The sequence below is a fragment of the Miniopterus natalensis genome, chromosome 2, assembly GCF_054644295.1.
Source record: "Miniopterus natalensis isolate mMinNat1 chromosome 2, mMinNat1.hap1, whole genome shotgun sequence".
NCBI lineage: Eukaryota > Metazoa > Chordata > Mammalia > Chiroptera > Miniopteridae > Miniopterus > Miniopterus natalensis.
In genome coordinates, this window is record NC_142082.1 from 15,996,110 (window position 1) to 16,013,316 (window position 17,207).

Sequence of the window (17,207 nt, forward strand, 5' to 3'; positions counted from 1 at the left end):
AGCAAAGACACCTTACCACTGGCTACGAGCTCTGTTAACATTCTGAGCTATATGAATACAGGATTCCGCCCCCCTTTCACCCATACCAAAAATTTGGATTATATTATAATGTTCTTCTTCTTTTTTTTTTTTTTAAATACACCTTTATTGATTTCAGAGAGAGGAAGGGAGAGGGAGAGAGTGAGAAACCTCAATGAGGAGAGTTATTGATTGGCTGCCTCCTGCATGCCCCCTACTGGAGGTCAAGCCCACAACCCAGGCATGTGCCCTGACCGGGAATCGAACCCTGATCTCCTGGATCCTAGGTCATGCTCAACTGCTGAGCCATGTCCAGCCGGGCTATAATGTTCTTTTTAACGGCTTTTAAGTTAAAATATGTTTTGAGAAGTTTTCCATTGTATTATTTTAGTATAATATAAAAAATATATATTTTTATTGATTTCAGAGAGAGGAAGGGAGAGGGAAAGAGAGAGAGAAACATCAATGATGGGAGTCATTGATCAGCTGCCTCCTGCATGTGCCCTGACCGGGAATTGAACCACCATCTCCTGGATCCTAGGTCAGTGTTCAGCCGCTGAGCCATGCCTGGTTGGGCATTTTAGTAGAATTTTTAATGGTGACATTCAGATATGGATGTTTCATATTTTTATGTACCCCCTATTATTGAGTACTTAGATTATTTTCTACCTCTTGCTTTTAGAAAGCAGGATTTTTATTAAAATCATAAAAACTATTAGGCAATAGTATCAAACATGTATAATTTAATAAAAACAAGAGTATAACTTTAACTCCAATTGATTAATTTATGTTTTCCTTTTTAAACTTGTTTGGTTTACTTTAGTCACATCTACGCATATGCTCCTTAAAACTGTAATTTTGATTTGGGAAGGTTGACAAAAAAGGGGATCTTTCAGTCTGAGGCTCCATTTATTATTCTGAGTCAGATTCAATGGTCAGTTGGTCTTTGAAAAATTCCTCAGGTGGCTCAGCTGATGCCGAAAGACTTTATCATTTAACATATGTCTAGTCATCTAGGAAAATGCTGGGCATACTATTCTGTGTTGTGTTAAGATTTGGATCTCCGGTGTTTCCTCTAAGAAATGCTATTCTTTTTTTTCTCTTGTTACTGTCTTTATTTATAGAGTCTATTCATTATTTTTTTATTACAATTTACCTTCAGTATTATTTCATATTGGTTTCAGGTGGGCAGCATAGTGGTTGAAAATCATGTGCTTTACAAAGAGTTCCCCCCAATACTCCCAGTACCCACCTAGCACCATCCATAGTTATTACAATATTACTGACCATACTGAGAAATACTCTTCTTGAGCAGAATTTCCCCCATTTTCATTACAGATGTCTTACCTTTGTAAAAAGCTGATACCGCAAAGCTTTGGTTTTTCAGCCTGACAGTACTCCCCCTCTCCAGTGATCCTGAATATCTTCACGATGATGGGTATTGTTCTTGATGAAGAACAGTGGTATTTCCATGAAAGTCTTCAGTGGATGATTAAATTGTGGGAAATACAAAGTTCTAGTTAAGAACGTGCATTTTGGAGTCACGTCGACCTGAAATGCTGGCTTGGAACTGCTACGTTCAAGTTCTGTAATATGGCACAAGTTACTTAACCTCTCCAATTCTGTTAATGTTAGTTTGTATTTTCATTATTAAGGGCATGCCACTTCCAATAAATTTGGAATATTGGGTTTTATGTGAAGAATCTAAGGAACTCTCTCAGAATAGTAGCTAATCAAAATAAAGGATTTGTTGATGGGGGTTGATGACAAGACACTTACTATAAACAGAATTATGATGAATCATCTGGAGTTCGTGTCATCATAACAACAGCAAAATAATACAAGTCTTTTGTTTCATGTATCATAAATATTTATTTTATAACTATTTAGCTTGCCCAGGATTTTTCAAGAATACTTTATATGTTTGTTTCCTGTGTGATTAATGCAGGTACCGAACCTACTACTGGAAAATACTTAACTTTATTAATTTTGACAATAATTATAAGCTCAAAGGTCACCAGAAGCATAGTTCTGGGTACCATTTCAGAGATCCCACTGAGGAGAGAGTTTCTTGAATGCCAGCCAGCATTGTGATTGGATTCCAGAATTATATTCCAGATTGATCTGAAATGAAACTTTTATATCTCTGGTGTGACACAGTAACAAAAACATTGCTCCTTGCCCGGCTGGCGTGGCTCAGTGGTTGAGCGTCATTCTGTGAACCAGGAGGTTGTGGTTTTATACCTGGCCAGGGCACATGCCCGGGTTGCAGGCTCGGTCCCCAGTGGGGCGTGCATGAGGCAGCCGATTGATGTTTCTCTCTCATCATTGATGTTTCTGACTCTCTTTCCCTCTCTCTCCCTTTCTCTGAAATCAATTAAAAAAAACTTAAAAAACAACCACCTTGTCCCTCCTCCCTAGCCTGACCCCAGTGCTGCTAAGCTGATTTTTTCTGTAGCACCTTATTAATAGCTGGGCTTGTTCCTAGGAGGACATTTTTAGGAATCCATATGTGAAGACAAAACTGTCAACACCTTATTAGGGTGAAATAGATCTGTGGATCTTGGATAGACAACTTGCAGAAATCAGAGCCCAAACTATTGGGAAATGCCTGCATAGAGTTATAGATATTTTTGGGAATGGAGAAGAGAAAAACAGTGTAAGACCTGTCTGAAACCATTGTTTCTTAGCACCTACCAACCCTGGGGACAGGGTACAATTAAATGACATTTCAAAAAAATAATGAAAGAAGAAACCCATTTAGAAAGCTGTTATAGTTTAACAAAAGTAAGAGAAAACATCGACAGATATGGGGAATTCTTTTAGAATAGGCACACTGACAGGTAATTTCTTGTAAGCCTGAGGCTTGCTAACCCTGCCTCTTAGGAAAAGGCAGACCCCCTGGCTCCCAGGAAGAGCACTGGGCCAGAAGTCCTTTCTCTTCTGTGCTTTCTCTTCTGGCCCAGTCTCAGCTGCTTTTATGCTTTTTACTTTCAGCAAAACAAAACCCAAACCAAACCATGTAACCTCTCAGGTGTCAGTTGCTCTCTATAAAATGGAGAGTTTGCACTGGTCCTGTTTTTGTTGCTGTTGTTGTACTGGGTGGTCTTGGAAAATGTCAGAGTCCTCAGGATTTCTAGTGCAGGTTAGGCTGTTATCACTGAGGAGATGCTTCAGTTTGTAAGATTAGCTGTGACGATCAGCTAATACACATCTTTTCACTCTCTTAAGAAATGTGTGAAGATACAGTGCTACTAACGTTATGTTAGTTATTTTTTAACTTTCAAAGCTAATTCAGTGGGAATATTTTTAATGCCATTTTACAGATGACAAAATAAAATGCAAAGAAGCTAACTTCTGAGTACAGGATGGCTCTAGTTTTGGCCTCATTATGGGACCATGGACTACATTAGGAGAGAAAGGCAGATATCCTGTCTTTTGTGGTTCTAACTGCTTAAACCCAGTTCCTGGGAGCCTGTTTTATACTCTGACCCGGGCTGTCTGATGTATAGTGAGGGAGGACGCTTTCTCCCACCACTCACATGTTCTGGCTCCGTGGGCTGCTCCAGAGGTGACTGCAGAAGGCGGCCTCCGACCGCCTGCAGTTGTGTTGGCTCTTGCGCTCCCCTTCCGATCGCTGTGCAGGATTTTGGAATAAAAATGGTGAATGCTTTGGAGCTGCTTGTATGTTTTTTTAAAAAATTTATTCTGGTCTTTGTGTTCATTTCCATCACCTGAAATATTTTTTTTTTGAGACAAAAATGTACATTACTCTTTTAAGAAACTAAAGTTTAAATTCTGAAATGTAGAACACATTTATTAATTACACAAACTGTTCTCTCTTTTTAGAACTGTTCAAATACAAGTCAGATTTGAGTTCATATGGAATGTAAGGCCTCTTTCTGGGAGTAAGTTTAATTATTTCCCAGTCCAAATTCTGTTCTACAGATGAGGAAATTGAAGGGTTAACCCTCAGAGGGTTAAATGATTTGTTCCAGGGCAAAGCCTCCCCCCCAAAAAAACACAACAGAATAGGAAAAAGAACCCAGAACTTGCCAGTTTTTTGTCTAGTGCATTTTATCTCACGCTACACTACCACTACTGGTTTTAGAATTTGCTTTATTTGAAACTGATTACTTAGGTGTTAAAACATGGTTTGATTCATAGGCTAGTAAAATATAATATTGATGTTCATTTGGGGTTTAGCAAGTCAGTAATATTCTAGATTTTTAGTTTTTTTTCTTTAAACATCTAATGGACATTCAAACCTCTCTATGGTCTCTTGGCTTTGAAGATTATATTCTCCCCAGCTCCATCTCAATTTCTGCATTATTCTCAGCCATAGGGGAGTTTGGAACATGCCAAACATTCATGGTGAGGCTGTTTCAACTCCTAGCCTCGTCTAAAGCCTGGACTGGGAAAGCACCTTCACATTGACTTCTGGTTTCACAGAAAGCAGGAGTTACAAGTAAAGCGCAAGTCTTAATGCATAACACCAAGATGTTAATCAGCTCTGCTCAAGTTTCAGGTTCTCACCCCCCTTTTCATTTACAGGCTTCTGTTCACGGATAGTTTGCACACCTATATGTATATTAAATTTAAATATTCAATGACTAGCCTATAATTAATCATATTTATATTAGAAAGGCATGTGTTAACAAGCAATGCCACTAACTAGTACTCACAGGAGTACTCTAGCTATTGTTACAGGGCTCTTGCAAACAAAAGCACTCGAGTACTGTTTCTTAAAATGTGAGGATTAGGTGTTCTTGAGGTAGAAAAGAAAAACAAAACTATTCTTTGCAGATGGAGGGAAAGAGCAGTGGCTTCACCACTGGAGCCACTTTTATGGAAATGTGGATGTGCACTGCACTGGCTAGAGTTTAAACATGAGCGGAGGCCCTGCAAGATGACTGTTTAAATGCTGGATTAGAAACACCAGATGGAACTGATTCCCAGTGAAATGGAAAACCTGCTCAGTTGAAAAGGGGCCTCACTCAGAAACACTTTATTTTCTAAAACGAGTACCCCAAACCCTTAGTAACTGTTTTAAAACAGTACATAATTTCACATAAGATACATTTTTTATTGTTGGCAGTATTACAAATATCCCCCATCCCCCCCTTTTCCCTCTCCACCCACCCCCTCCCCAAACTGACAGCATATCTGAGTTTGGTGAGACTAAACACGCAATATGAATTTCCCTTGGAAAACTTCAGCAATTATTGAGATTATTTAAATTGAGAATTTATTGCAAGTAATCTAAGCGAACTCTCCCAAAGCATTTCATGGAAGCATTTACCCAAGAAGTAATCTTAAAAACAAAACAAACAAAACAAAATTATACCCACCTTTTCTCTATTTCATGTAACAAAATCCGTGGGCCGAGAAGAAGCAGCTTATGTTCTGTGTGCACAATTTTTGACTGATGCGGCCTTTTTTCAACCTTCTCACCATCTGTCAAGATACAACTTTTATTACTTTTCAGTACTACCTTTTCACAGCGTCTTTTTTCCCCTCCCGCCCTCCCGCCCTTCCTCTCTTTTCCCTCACCTCCTTTTTGTTTCTCTAATGGGAATCTCTTCTTTTGACCTTACATTTTCCCCAGGATGTCAACTGCTTTTATATTTCTCTGGTTCTTCATAACACAGTCTTCAGAGATTTAAAAACACAACATAAATAGAATCTTTAGTCCTTTCTCAGCAAAAAAAAAGGTATGGTTTGTATTACTTTCCTCATAGGATTATTTATGGGGTAAATATTTCCAGATGCCTCAAATCTCTCTGTTATATTTACTATCAAAAACAATAGTTCTTCCCTTTTCTCTACAGTAACACGATTATGTCCTGGGATAGGTCCTATGCATAGTGCTGTGAGAACAGATGTTTCGTGAACCAAAGATGAGTTTCTTCAATTCAGTTTAATTCAATAAAGAGCTATTGATTCCTTACTATGTCCAGGATGCTGTTGGCTGTTGTGAATGATACGTGATTCCCCTGATCAAGGAATTTGCAATTTAGAATGGGGGAAACTATGCAAATACATATCTAACCCTAAGATGACTGCTGCAGGATAGAAATAAGCAAAGACTTAGGAATTCAATTGGCAAGCAGAGGAAGTAGAAAAGCAAAGATGAGGATCTTTTATTTGTCAGTGTTTTACTTTAGCTCTGTATAGTTTTGAGACATCACATAATGTCTTCTTAGAGTTCTTGTTACTTTCTAATCATTATTATTACATTATAGTCATAGCTCGTGTGTAGATTGATCCACTTAGTGAATGCTCATGGAGAGGTAACATGTTTCTGATAGAGTCTTCCTCTGAAAGAGATTTATTGATTTGAATCTGTAACACTAAATTAGGGATTGATGTTTTATTCCAGTTTTCAAATAGCCACTTTATCATATCCTGCAGGTAAGTCCTTTGCTCTAGATCAGGGGGAATGAGCCCTCTTAGGATGAGCTGTCACATAGCAAGAGATAAGACTTCCTGGATCAGTTTTCTAAAGTGACAGGTTTATTCCCTGAACAGGACAGGATTTTAACAAACAGGCCGGGCTTCTGTGTGTACATAATTTTTTTTCATGTGTGTCAGGGTGGAAGATGCGTTTGAGGGGTCCTTCCTGTTTCATGGGGAATGAATCTGGTATAAAAGTGACAGAATGCTTTAATAAGATCATTCCAGTTGGAAGACACAAGCAATTAAGTAGATCTGGGCCTTTAGAGAGCATGTTTTATTGGCGCTCTCCATGGTGCTGAACCACTTCTCCCTATATTGCCTGTGAAACAAACCTTCAGACCTTTCAAAATGAAGCTGCTTTTTTTTTTTCCCTCCTGACTAGAGGAATTTTCTAACTTGTATATTTCCAATATTTGTTGTTTCTCCAGTATTGGTTATATATAGTAGCCCATTTCTTGTTTCATATCCTTTATTCATTCGACAAATATTTAGGTATAACCTCTGTGTTGGGCACTCTCCTAGTAAAGTGCCCAACTTCATTATTACAAAGTACTAACTATTATTGTTTTTGATTTTTAGTGAAATTTGGGTTAAAGGACCAAAGTTTCTGATCCAAATAACTCAGGGATTCTGGGTTTTCCAGTGTTGTTTGAAGAACCTGGTTTCTGGTCTAAAGGTTGGGTCTCAGAAATCAAAACTTGAGAGCAAAGAGTATTGAACGATAAGCTTGCTTCCTGGAGATATTTGCTCTACCTTTGCTCATGGACCACGTTTGGCTGTTCCTTTGCTTTTTATTTCCCATTCCTCAGGGCAGTGATAGACCCTTGTTTAGTCACCCTATGCTGTGAGTCTGTGGATCTCCTCAGAGACCTAAAAGGGTCTAGTTATTACCCAGACCCAAAGTTTATTTAAAAATCTGTTTGCTGATTCCACCTAAGTTGCATCAGTTAATTATAATGTAGCCTGTTGCTTTATTGCATTGTCCCCAGACTGGGTTTCATGATTAATTTCTTCTTTGCCTTGGACTTACTCAGATAAAAATATGTTAAACAAACAGATAAACTTGACTCTTACTCAGAAGCTGAAGGGTTTCTTCATTACTTTCCTCCATGTGCTTAGGAATCAATGCCACTGGCTGTTTTTTAATTTATTTTAGTTGATATAGTTTTGCTTGCTTAATAGTATGGCATATGCATTATATAAGAGTTCATATACATGATCTTATCTTAAGTTCATATACATGACTTAATCTTATAATTCTATGGTGTAATGTTATTACTTGCATTTTACATGTGAGAAAGCAGATGTTTAGGGCAGTTAAGTAACTTTCTAATGACCACCCATAGAATTAGGAGTAAGGATTGAAGATTCAGACCCAGGTGTCTCTAGCATCAGAGTCCCTGCTTCGTTTCTGCTTGTGTTAATTTTACTTCCCACATAAAGTACCATATAAGAAATAGGATTATATAGAAAAGAGTTTTGCCCAACACTGGAGAAAATTATTTTAGAAGAACCTTAGCCAGTTTTTTAAAAATTTATTTTTAATTTTTATTGTTGAGAGTATTACAGATTGCCCCCATTTCCTCCTCTTTGCCCCCCTCAACCCAGCTCCCACCCCACCCCAGACCTTCACCCCACTATTGTCTGTGTTTGTGGGCTATGTATATATTCATATAAGTTTTTTGATTAATCTCTTCTCGCCTCTCCCTCCCCACTGCCCTCTGAGATCTGCCCATCTTAGCCAGTTTTATAGATAAAATATGTCTTGTTTCAACTCTTTCTATTCTTAAGTTGTTATTACAAGAGAGGTTGACATTTCTCTTATTTGTTGCCCATTTCCCTTTGTGTTATTCTACTGTAAATTGTCTGACTATAGCTTTTAGTACATAATTAAAATGATTGAGTAATTTCTGGTTTTTCCTTTACCAGTACCAGGTATTTTTCTCATTCATCATTGTAACATGTAATTTCTTACTTTTAAATGCAGAGTTTTTGATTGTGTGTTTGTTTGGACAAGCTATAAAGGAATATTGCATGATTTTATGGCTAGAACACAGGCAATAGTTAGGATATCAGGATCCTTTGTTCAGCTCCAGTTTTGAGCTTTTGATTCTACTTTCATAAAGTCTTTACACCTACCTTTGGTATCCTTATGTAGAGACAGAATCTTTATTATCAACATGATATGGAATTGTTAGAATTGATGAAGTACTTTGAGCTCAGTGACAGTTGTCAATCGTTTCAGCAGTTCCTTGCATGCTTAATAATGCTGCCATTAGTGCACTCAAATGCTCATCCCCTTCTACGCGGGCTCACCTTCCACATAGACTTGATTTGCTGGGAGGAATCTACAGATTCCATGATCACTGGACAGACGTGGTCTTTGGGCAAACCTGACCTAATGGGCCTACCCCATGAGCCATTCTCTGCGAAACTAACTTTCAGTAAAGATCCTGTATAAAAATTGATCACTTGTATTAATCAGTTTTCATTATTTTTGCTACTTTGTGGAAAGTAAATATCAACAAGAATTTATTCTCCAAATTCATAGTATATTAGTCCTTCTGCACTAATATTTCCCAAATGTATATCATGCTTACTCTTAGTTATATATGGTACCTAGTCTCCTTTTTAGAAAATACTTTTTAGCTAATCATGTCTTCACAGATAATAATACAAGCAATTTACCTTCAGTTTACATTTTTATTCTGACTTTACTTCATGCTGCAATTCTCTACAGATTGAAATAAGAATTTATTTCTCCACAAAGAGTGAATGTTGCTCATGGTGGAAGAAATATGCTATTAAAAATACCTTCTACTTCATGTTCTAGTCCCTTGTACATATAGACATGTTCTGGGAGTTACATTTGTTCACAGAGTTAAGAAATTGAAAGTTATTGGTTGAAATGTTTGTGTGTTTTTTTTATAGTAGAGTCCCCTAAAAAAGGCTTACGGAAAAGTTGGTTTTCACAAGGAGTTATTCACATGTTGTATTTCTGATGCTTCTTTCTTCTTTCCTTTGAAAAAAAGGTAACTCTTAATATGTCTACAAACACTATCATTGTAAAATTACATCCTTCTGCTTACGTCTTCAGTGTTTGTGCTTCTGCTTACGTCTTCAGTGTTTGTGCTGTACCCATTTGGAGACTAAGAGGAATCAGCAACCTGTAAGCTCAGGAACAAGAAGAGCATGTGTGTTAGTAAGACAACATCTGAGTGACTGAAGAAAACTAGCTGTTTCTGGGATCATTCCCAGTGCAGGGCACTGCATGGATCTGTAGTGCTTGAGTGAATGTTGGACTTTGTAGAATGCCAAAGATGTTCTGCTTTTCATATTCAGATTTTAAACAAAAGGAAATAAACTATACATGGCCTTTTTGATGTTTGGGGTCAATTGTGGGAAGTCACCCAGGACTGTTTGTTGCTTTTTGTGGGAACCATAGCACAGAGGAGTTTCCTTGGCTTAGCATTCTGGTATTGCTCACATATTGCCTAATTGCTGATTTGAGAGTGTTCACGAGTGTCATGAATCATGATTCAAAATGATAGATGGTATACTGACTTTTTCTCTTTTTACTGAATTTAGTCTGATATGCTAATGAGAGAAATATCCTGAAAATAAAACAAGGGCCAGAATAGGTGAACCTAGTTTTCTCCAGATGTTGAGATATTTAAAAAGTCTTTTTTCAATGTGCCTGCCATTATAACCTTTCCACAGATTTCATGAAATGTCAGGGCTGGGCAAGACTTTAGAACTCATTAGTTAACTCTAGCTTAATGGGTGAGAAAACTGAGGACTAGAGAGTAGAATAATTGCCCAAAACCACACAGGTGGCAAACTGGTCATAGAACTCAAGTCTTCTATTTACCCTCCTATCCAGTTTTGCTAGAAAGTTTATCCTAATTTGGGTAAACATTGACATCACATTGGATAACTTTTTGATTTGCCAAACTTACTAGTACATTCTATTGACCTCACTTCCAACATGAATCCTGTATCTATTTATGTCTCCATTCACACTCTTCCCCACCAAAATCTTATATTATGAATATTGAAATTGTTTCCTAACTCTTCTCTCTGCTTCCATAACCTTCTGCTACTCATTCCATAGCAATAGAAGGAAAAAATAATCTTTATTAAAATATTAATTGGATAATGGTGGTTCTATACTTAAAATCCTAGGATGGCTTTCACTGCACTTAGAATTAATCCCAGATTTCTTTCCATGACCAAGGATGAATCTACATGATCTGTCTGTCTGCTGCCTTTCTCTGGAACCTCAGCTCCTGCCTCTGACCCTTGTGCGCTACGCTGCAACCACTTTGACCTCATATTTTTTTTCTCCCTCAAACTGAAGGCACATTCCCACCTCCAGGCTTGGTGTTCACTGATCTGCCTGAAACTCCCAGGTGTGCACATCTTTCAACCTTTATGGCCCTTCTGCTGAGAAGTTCCCAGCCTTGCCGTCTCCCCCAGTTCCTTCCATTAGGCTATTTTTTTTCATGGCACTAACCCCAATTTAATTACATCTTTATTGATTGTCTTCCTCCAACTATATTGCAAACTCCATGAAGATAGAGATCTTAATGTCCTGTTCACAGCAGTATTCCAGTAGCCAGCAGGGGATCCGGAGATAGTAATTAATCAATGTGTATTTGTTGAATGAATAAATAACCCAGTTCAGTAGTAGACTACTTGGAGAGTTTTGTACAAAAATAAAACATGTGTGCAAATATTTCCACCTGCCTAGCATAACCTTTGCTCACTTGGCCATCCGAAATAACTTTTAATTGGCATCCTTTGTAGTTGTTACTCTCATTCACGCCTGTTAACACTCAAAAGGGGTAGGCATGTCTGCTGTCCATCACAAAAACTCTCCTTGGACTCGGTCAAATGCCCTTCTAATGTCCACTGTTCTGCCCAGAACTCCTCCTACTCTGGGAAATGGGGAGTCACAGAAACAGAACCTATGATATATATTAGAACCTATTATATATCTCTATATAAAAGAGACTTTGTTTTTAGGAATTGGCTCCCATGGTGTTGGCTCTGGCAAGTCAGACATCTATCTATAGGGCAGGCCTGCAAGCTGGGAACTCATCTAGGAGTTGGTATTGGTGTCTTGAGGCAGATTTTTTTTCCTGAGAAACCTTAGATTTTGCTCATAAGGCCTTCCAACTGATTAGATGAGACCCACACTGTCAAGGGTAATTTCCTTTACTTAAGGTCAGCTGATGGTACCTGCTAACCACGTCTACAAAACACCTTCTCAGAAACACCAGGATTGGTGTCTGATTTAATGACTGGGTGCTATAGCCCAGCCTATTTGACACGGAAAACTAAATTTGTAGGGTTAGAAATGGGAAATGCTTCTCCTGAGACCCATTGTTATTATTGGGACTGCTATCACAATGAAGAGGAAAGTTTTTTTTGGTAGCAGAATTCAAACTTGACTTGTCAGAAATAAAGTCTATAATAAAAATAAAGCCTGATCAACGTACATAAAATTGAATTGATTCTTATGTGTGTTTTAAATTACTTGTAATGTCATAGAATATCGTAAAATTTAGTCATTTAGGAATAGAAAAAATTACAAAGACTATTCATGATATTGGCGACTTTGTTTTTTAATATTAAATTTTACTTCTCACGAGCTTTATATATATAATTATTGGAGTTGTAATAACATAATTTGTTGTATTTTGTTCAAGTTAAAAACCTATTATGTCTTTTTTAAAAGCAGAAACTTCCTTATTTTTTTTAAAGAAGTGAGTGCCGTTTCTGTTCCCAGTATATGATAAACAATTATGGCTCTACTAGCATTTCTGTGTAATACGGCTAAAGAATCTGGCTCCAGACGTTGAGACGAAATACACATAATCACTTTACATACTACTGCCTGCCAGTCATTCCCAGCATTGGCTTCCGAGAAGACACAGAATCAAAGTTAATTTTAAAACATACTTAAGGACAAATGATAACATTAGAAAGTTTAGCTGGAGCAAGTCACATGTGGTCATTATCAACTTGACGTAATTTATATTCAGCAAGTTGCCAAATGTCGGTTATAGTAATCAAAACGCAGAGGTTCATGATAATGATTTAGGGCAGGCCATCTATGCTGTCAACTGGAAAACTGTGAATTGTTAAGTGTCCTAAATTTACTTGTTGCTTAGTTATAAGTATAATTTCTACAGCAAATGGTAATGATTTATATGAATGTTGAATAATAAGGTTACAAATGAAAACTGCTCCTAAGCTAAATATTGTCATATAGCGTCCATTTAGAAGCTAGTATTCTTACCTCCAGCATTATTTACAAATTAATTATGCTGCAAATATATTGATGTCCCACAATTTGTTCACATTTCATCAATACAGATTTCATTCCATAATAATGTAAACTAAAAAGAAAAAGGAGAACAATTATTCTGCTTCAGAGAATATAGATTACCTATCTTCCAGTAAGATGCTCTAATTTATTTAGATATCTGCATTTCTTGCATTGACTAAAAAATTACCCCCAAATTACTCCTCTCATCTTTGCTAATTCTTGGGGAAAAGAAACCCCTTTAATTTTAATCAAAACTCACATCGATCATCGATAATATTGTAAAACATAATGACTAACCCATTGTCTTGATTGTCAGGGACACATTAATAAAAGACTATTTGGATTCATTGCAGTAAATTAAGTGGTAAATGGAGGCTATACCCATGTGATCTTATTTTCTAATGAGTCCAACCCATTAATGTACAAATAAAAATATCTGTAATCAGTTTAACAGCTTTCTGCACTTAATATACACCGAGTTGTTGTTGCTGTTGTTTTGTAAACAGTTTAGTAACGTTTAGACTTGAGTATGTGTGTTGGCGGTGGTTCTGTAACACTTTCTCTCCATGATATATGGAACACAACCTTGGGTCATAGATTCAAGGAAATCTATCACCATTAAAGGGGAAATACTTTGTCAAGCTCACTTGTTTTCACAGTCCAGTTGCCTTAAATGCCAACCTCATCCTGAGTGGACACTTGACCTTGGCTTCCCTCGGGAAACAGGAGACCGGGGACCTGGAAGTACTTTTAGCTGCTTCCAACATGCAGAACTGTTTGCACTACTCTGTACCCTGCTCTGGGCTGCTGCTCAGCCTCGCTGCTGCTTGAACATGTTGAGGTTTAACTATTGAATGTGACTCGTGAATTACAGGAGATTGCTATTTCAGTGATGGCGATGGTTTTGTTTTTAAATCACATTTTGTTGTAATTTCTTTTCACTCATCCTTAGATGGGGAGTCGAAGGAGAGCGGAGCCTGTGGCTGAGTCCTTGCCATTATTGCTTTATATCCTCAAGCTGTGACAGTGCTAGATTCAGGTTAAGTGCTCAATAAATACTTACGGAGGAAAGGAAAGAAACAGAGGGGAAGAGGGAGAAAGAGAAAGAAAAATTCATGAATGTTTATACTCTCAAGGCAGGAAAATAGCTGTGGTTTTAAACGATAAAGAATAAGCTGCTCTTTTCAGAGAGTTTGCGAACCAGGGAGCTCCTTTTTCTAAGTAAAAGAAGGAAGTCATAGCACATGAAACCCTGAATGGACGTGTGAGATCATTTAAACTGCTCATTACATTTCAAATACTTCTGTGGGCAAATTTCACAGATTTTGATGAAAAACATCCCCTTCATTTCCAGTAGTCTATAATTTAAACTTTTTCTTTTCTCTTTAAAGCTAACATTATTGAGGAAATTTTTCTTTTTATTTCCAATGTCTTGATTTACTTTTGGTATCATTTTGTGATTAACAAAGTTCTAGTTCATTGTTATCAGGATACATATTTGTATTGAAATACATTGTATTTATATATTATTTTTTCTGATGATAATGGCACACTTGCTTTGGGTCAGTTCATGCTGGGAAAACATTTTCTTAGCTTTAATTTCACATCTTGCCTTAGTTTTAGTTGTTTGTAATGCAAACAGCATCTGGCTTCCCTCCTACTACTCAATATTAGAATTGTAAAAAGACTAACTTTTAAGACAAAACAAATTTAGTAGATTATTTAGCCCATTCACATTTGTTGTAATTCATGATGTTTATTTTTATTTTCTTTTAGTTAATTTTTAATTTTAATTTTTATTGCTTTACCCCCCATATCTTCAATACTACTATTTTTCTTTTTTTTACTGATTGAGATTCTTTGTGTTGTTGCTGTTTCATCTTTTTTCCTCTAATTCACTTCTTATTTTTTTAGTGGCTACCCTTAAATTTTGAGAAAGAGATGTAAACGTATTTTATGTCAATGTCTATACTTAATTAATTAAATGTTAATTAATACTAATACCTTCCCTTGAACTAAGAGATTTCATTCTTAGTATACTATCCCATTCTATGTAGTCTGCTTTTAGTACTCTGATATCACATCCATATTTCCATTATTTTATTTTTAAATTTTGCAATAGCTCATTTTTAGGCATAAACATAAGTTACGTGTTTTGTTTGCTTCCTTATGTTTCATGTTATGCAAGTCTTTCTCTTTGTTCGATTATTTTTTTGTTTGTTTCATTGATTCAGTAACTTTTTCAGGACATGCTCATAGAATAGAAGCATTTTTCTGCATCAGCCTCCCCTGTCATTAAATGAGCCTTATACAAAATTTTGGTCAGGAGAATGAGAGAAAAGCCATGTATAACACTTCTAGGCTTTGCTCCTAAAATACTCCCCAGGAAGGAGGTGGGGAAGAGCCAGTGTGCCTTCTCCATGTTCTCATTGCTTGATTTCTGGCTCCATGTAAGGAATCCAGTGGAAGTCGATGAGTCATAGGTGCTGGCGGAGCTGCTGGAAGTAGGACACTGGATCCCTGAATGACTGGGGACAAAATCTGCCTTTCCACGTCACCTCCCACCAACCTCCAACGGTCTGAGATGTATGTGAAAAATAAACTTTACCAAGCCATTGATAGTTTTACGTTATGTGATCCAACGATTGGCCTATTCTCAGTAACAGGCTCGCTCGCTTCGCTTCCTCCTGTCATTATTCCTCATGTTCGTTGATGCTTCGTTTTCTGTTTATATTTGTCATTAAGGGTCTAAATAGCAATTTGTTTTTTATCCTTTGAAGATTACTATTTATGCATCTGCCTCTTGTGGTTGAAGGGGACTGCTGGGCTGGGCGGCCCCGAAATGCTCTACTTTTCTGACCCCAGTGCTCTTTTTTAGAATTTTGTGGAGTCAGAACTCTCTACCCACCGCCTCTGCCTTTAACTTCAGGTTCATGACTTCAGCTGCCTACTCAGGACCTTCGCCTTAGATGCTTAATAGACCTCTTGATTGGGACAGACCCCAGGGTGAACTCCCACCCCAGGGCAGGTCTGCTTCTTCCCTGGGGCTCCCCTGTCAGGAGAGGGCGATGCCCTTCAGCCTGTTGCCCCTGCCAGCCTCGTCTCCTCCCTTTCTGCTACTTTCTGCACCCAATGCAGGAGCAAGTCATGCCCTCACCACCTTGACCTTCAGACAGATGCCGTAACTGACCCCCCCAGTGACATCCCTCATCCAGTCACCATCACCTTTCACCTGTCCTAGTGCAGTAGCCTCCAATATGGTCTCCCTTCTTCCATTCTTGCTTCTCTATGTTTATTATCTACTCATCAGCTCCAGAAAATATCTTAAAACATAAATCATGTCACTTCTTGCAAAAAAAACAAAAACAAAACTAAAAACTTTCTAATAGTTTTCCAGTAAACTGACAATAGAATCCAAAGTCCTTAGCGTGAGCAGGGTGGCCCTGCATTGCCAAGCTTTTGCTTACCCCTCTGACTTTCTGTCATTTCTATCATATTGATTATTTTTCACTGATTCCAGTCCTGCTGGCCTTCTTGCTGTTTTTGGAAGTAGTTTTCCATCTCAGGGCCTTGCCCTTTGTTTCCTTAGCCTCAGACTCCTTCCTAGACATCACTGTAATTGGGTTTACTTCTTACCTACTTACCATTCACTGTCACGCTTTTTTATGTCCTTTCCCCTCCACCTCCCCCACCTTTTTGCATAACACAGAACAGTGCCTAGTGCCATCAGCATAGCTTTCCTTCCTTGGTTTTGTTCCTCAGCAGAATGGAAACATGATCAGGGTAGAGACTTGACTACTTCTTCACCAGGGTGTCACCCTGGGGTGCTGAGTTGTGTCTGTTACTTGATAGGTTCAGAGGGAATATTTGGTGCCTAAGTCAGTATTTTCCATGAAGGGTTTGCTTTCCTGTGACTGCTGGCATCAGGTCATTCTTTTTGTTATGTTTCCTCTGTTGTCTTTGTGGAGATTTTGAATATCTCAGGCTCTGTGATGCCTCTCTCTCGTCTGGCGAGGAGCCTTCCTGAGGCAGATGGCTAACTTTATTTAGAAACTGGGTTTCAGGACTTTATTCTAGCGATAAACACTGTGGCTGCTAGTCACAGAATAAACAAAGGCATTGGAGAAGATGGCAAACTACCTCAGCTGTTCACACTGTGGTCCTTTCATAGTTAGCGTGGTTACTGCCTCTTGACTGTCCATCGGTTGAGTCTGAGTGTGGGGTGTCTCTTGTCAAGCTTTACTTGGAGTTTCTTTAGAGAGAACTGATCTTACTTGTAGCAGATTTCTCCTACATAGATCTGGGCTTTCATATTTCCTCTACTTCTGTTTCTCCATCAGTTAATCCCATCTACTTTAAGGATCCCCCCACCCAATTTCTTATCTACTGATAG

At 37.9% G+C, this 17,207-nt stretch overlaps 1 protein-coding gene across 2 annotated transcripts in view; it reads left to right on the forward strand.

Moving 5' to 3' along the window:
• NRG1 (neuregulin 1) overlaps positions 1-17,207 on the forward strand; it is an 889,211-nt gene that overhangs the window by 112,821 nt on the left and 759,183 nt on the right. The gene's annotated exons all lie outside the window — the stretch shown is intronic.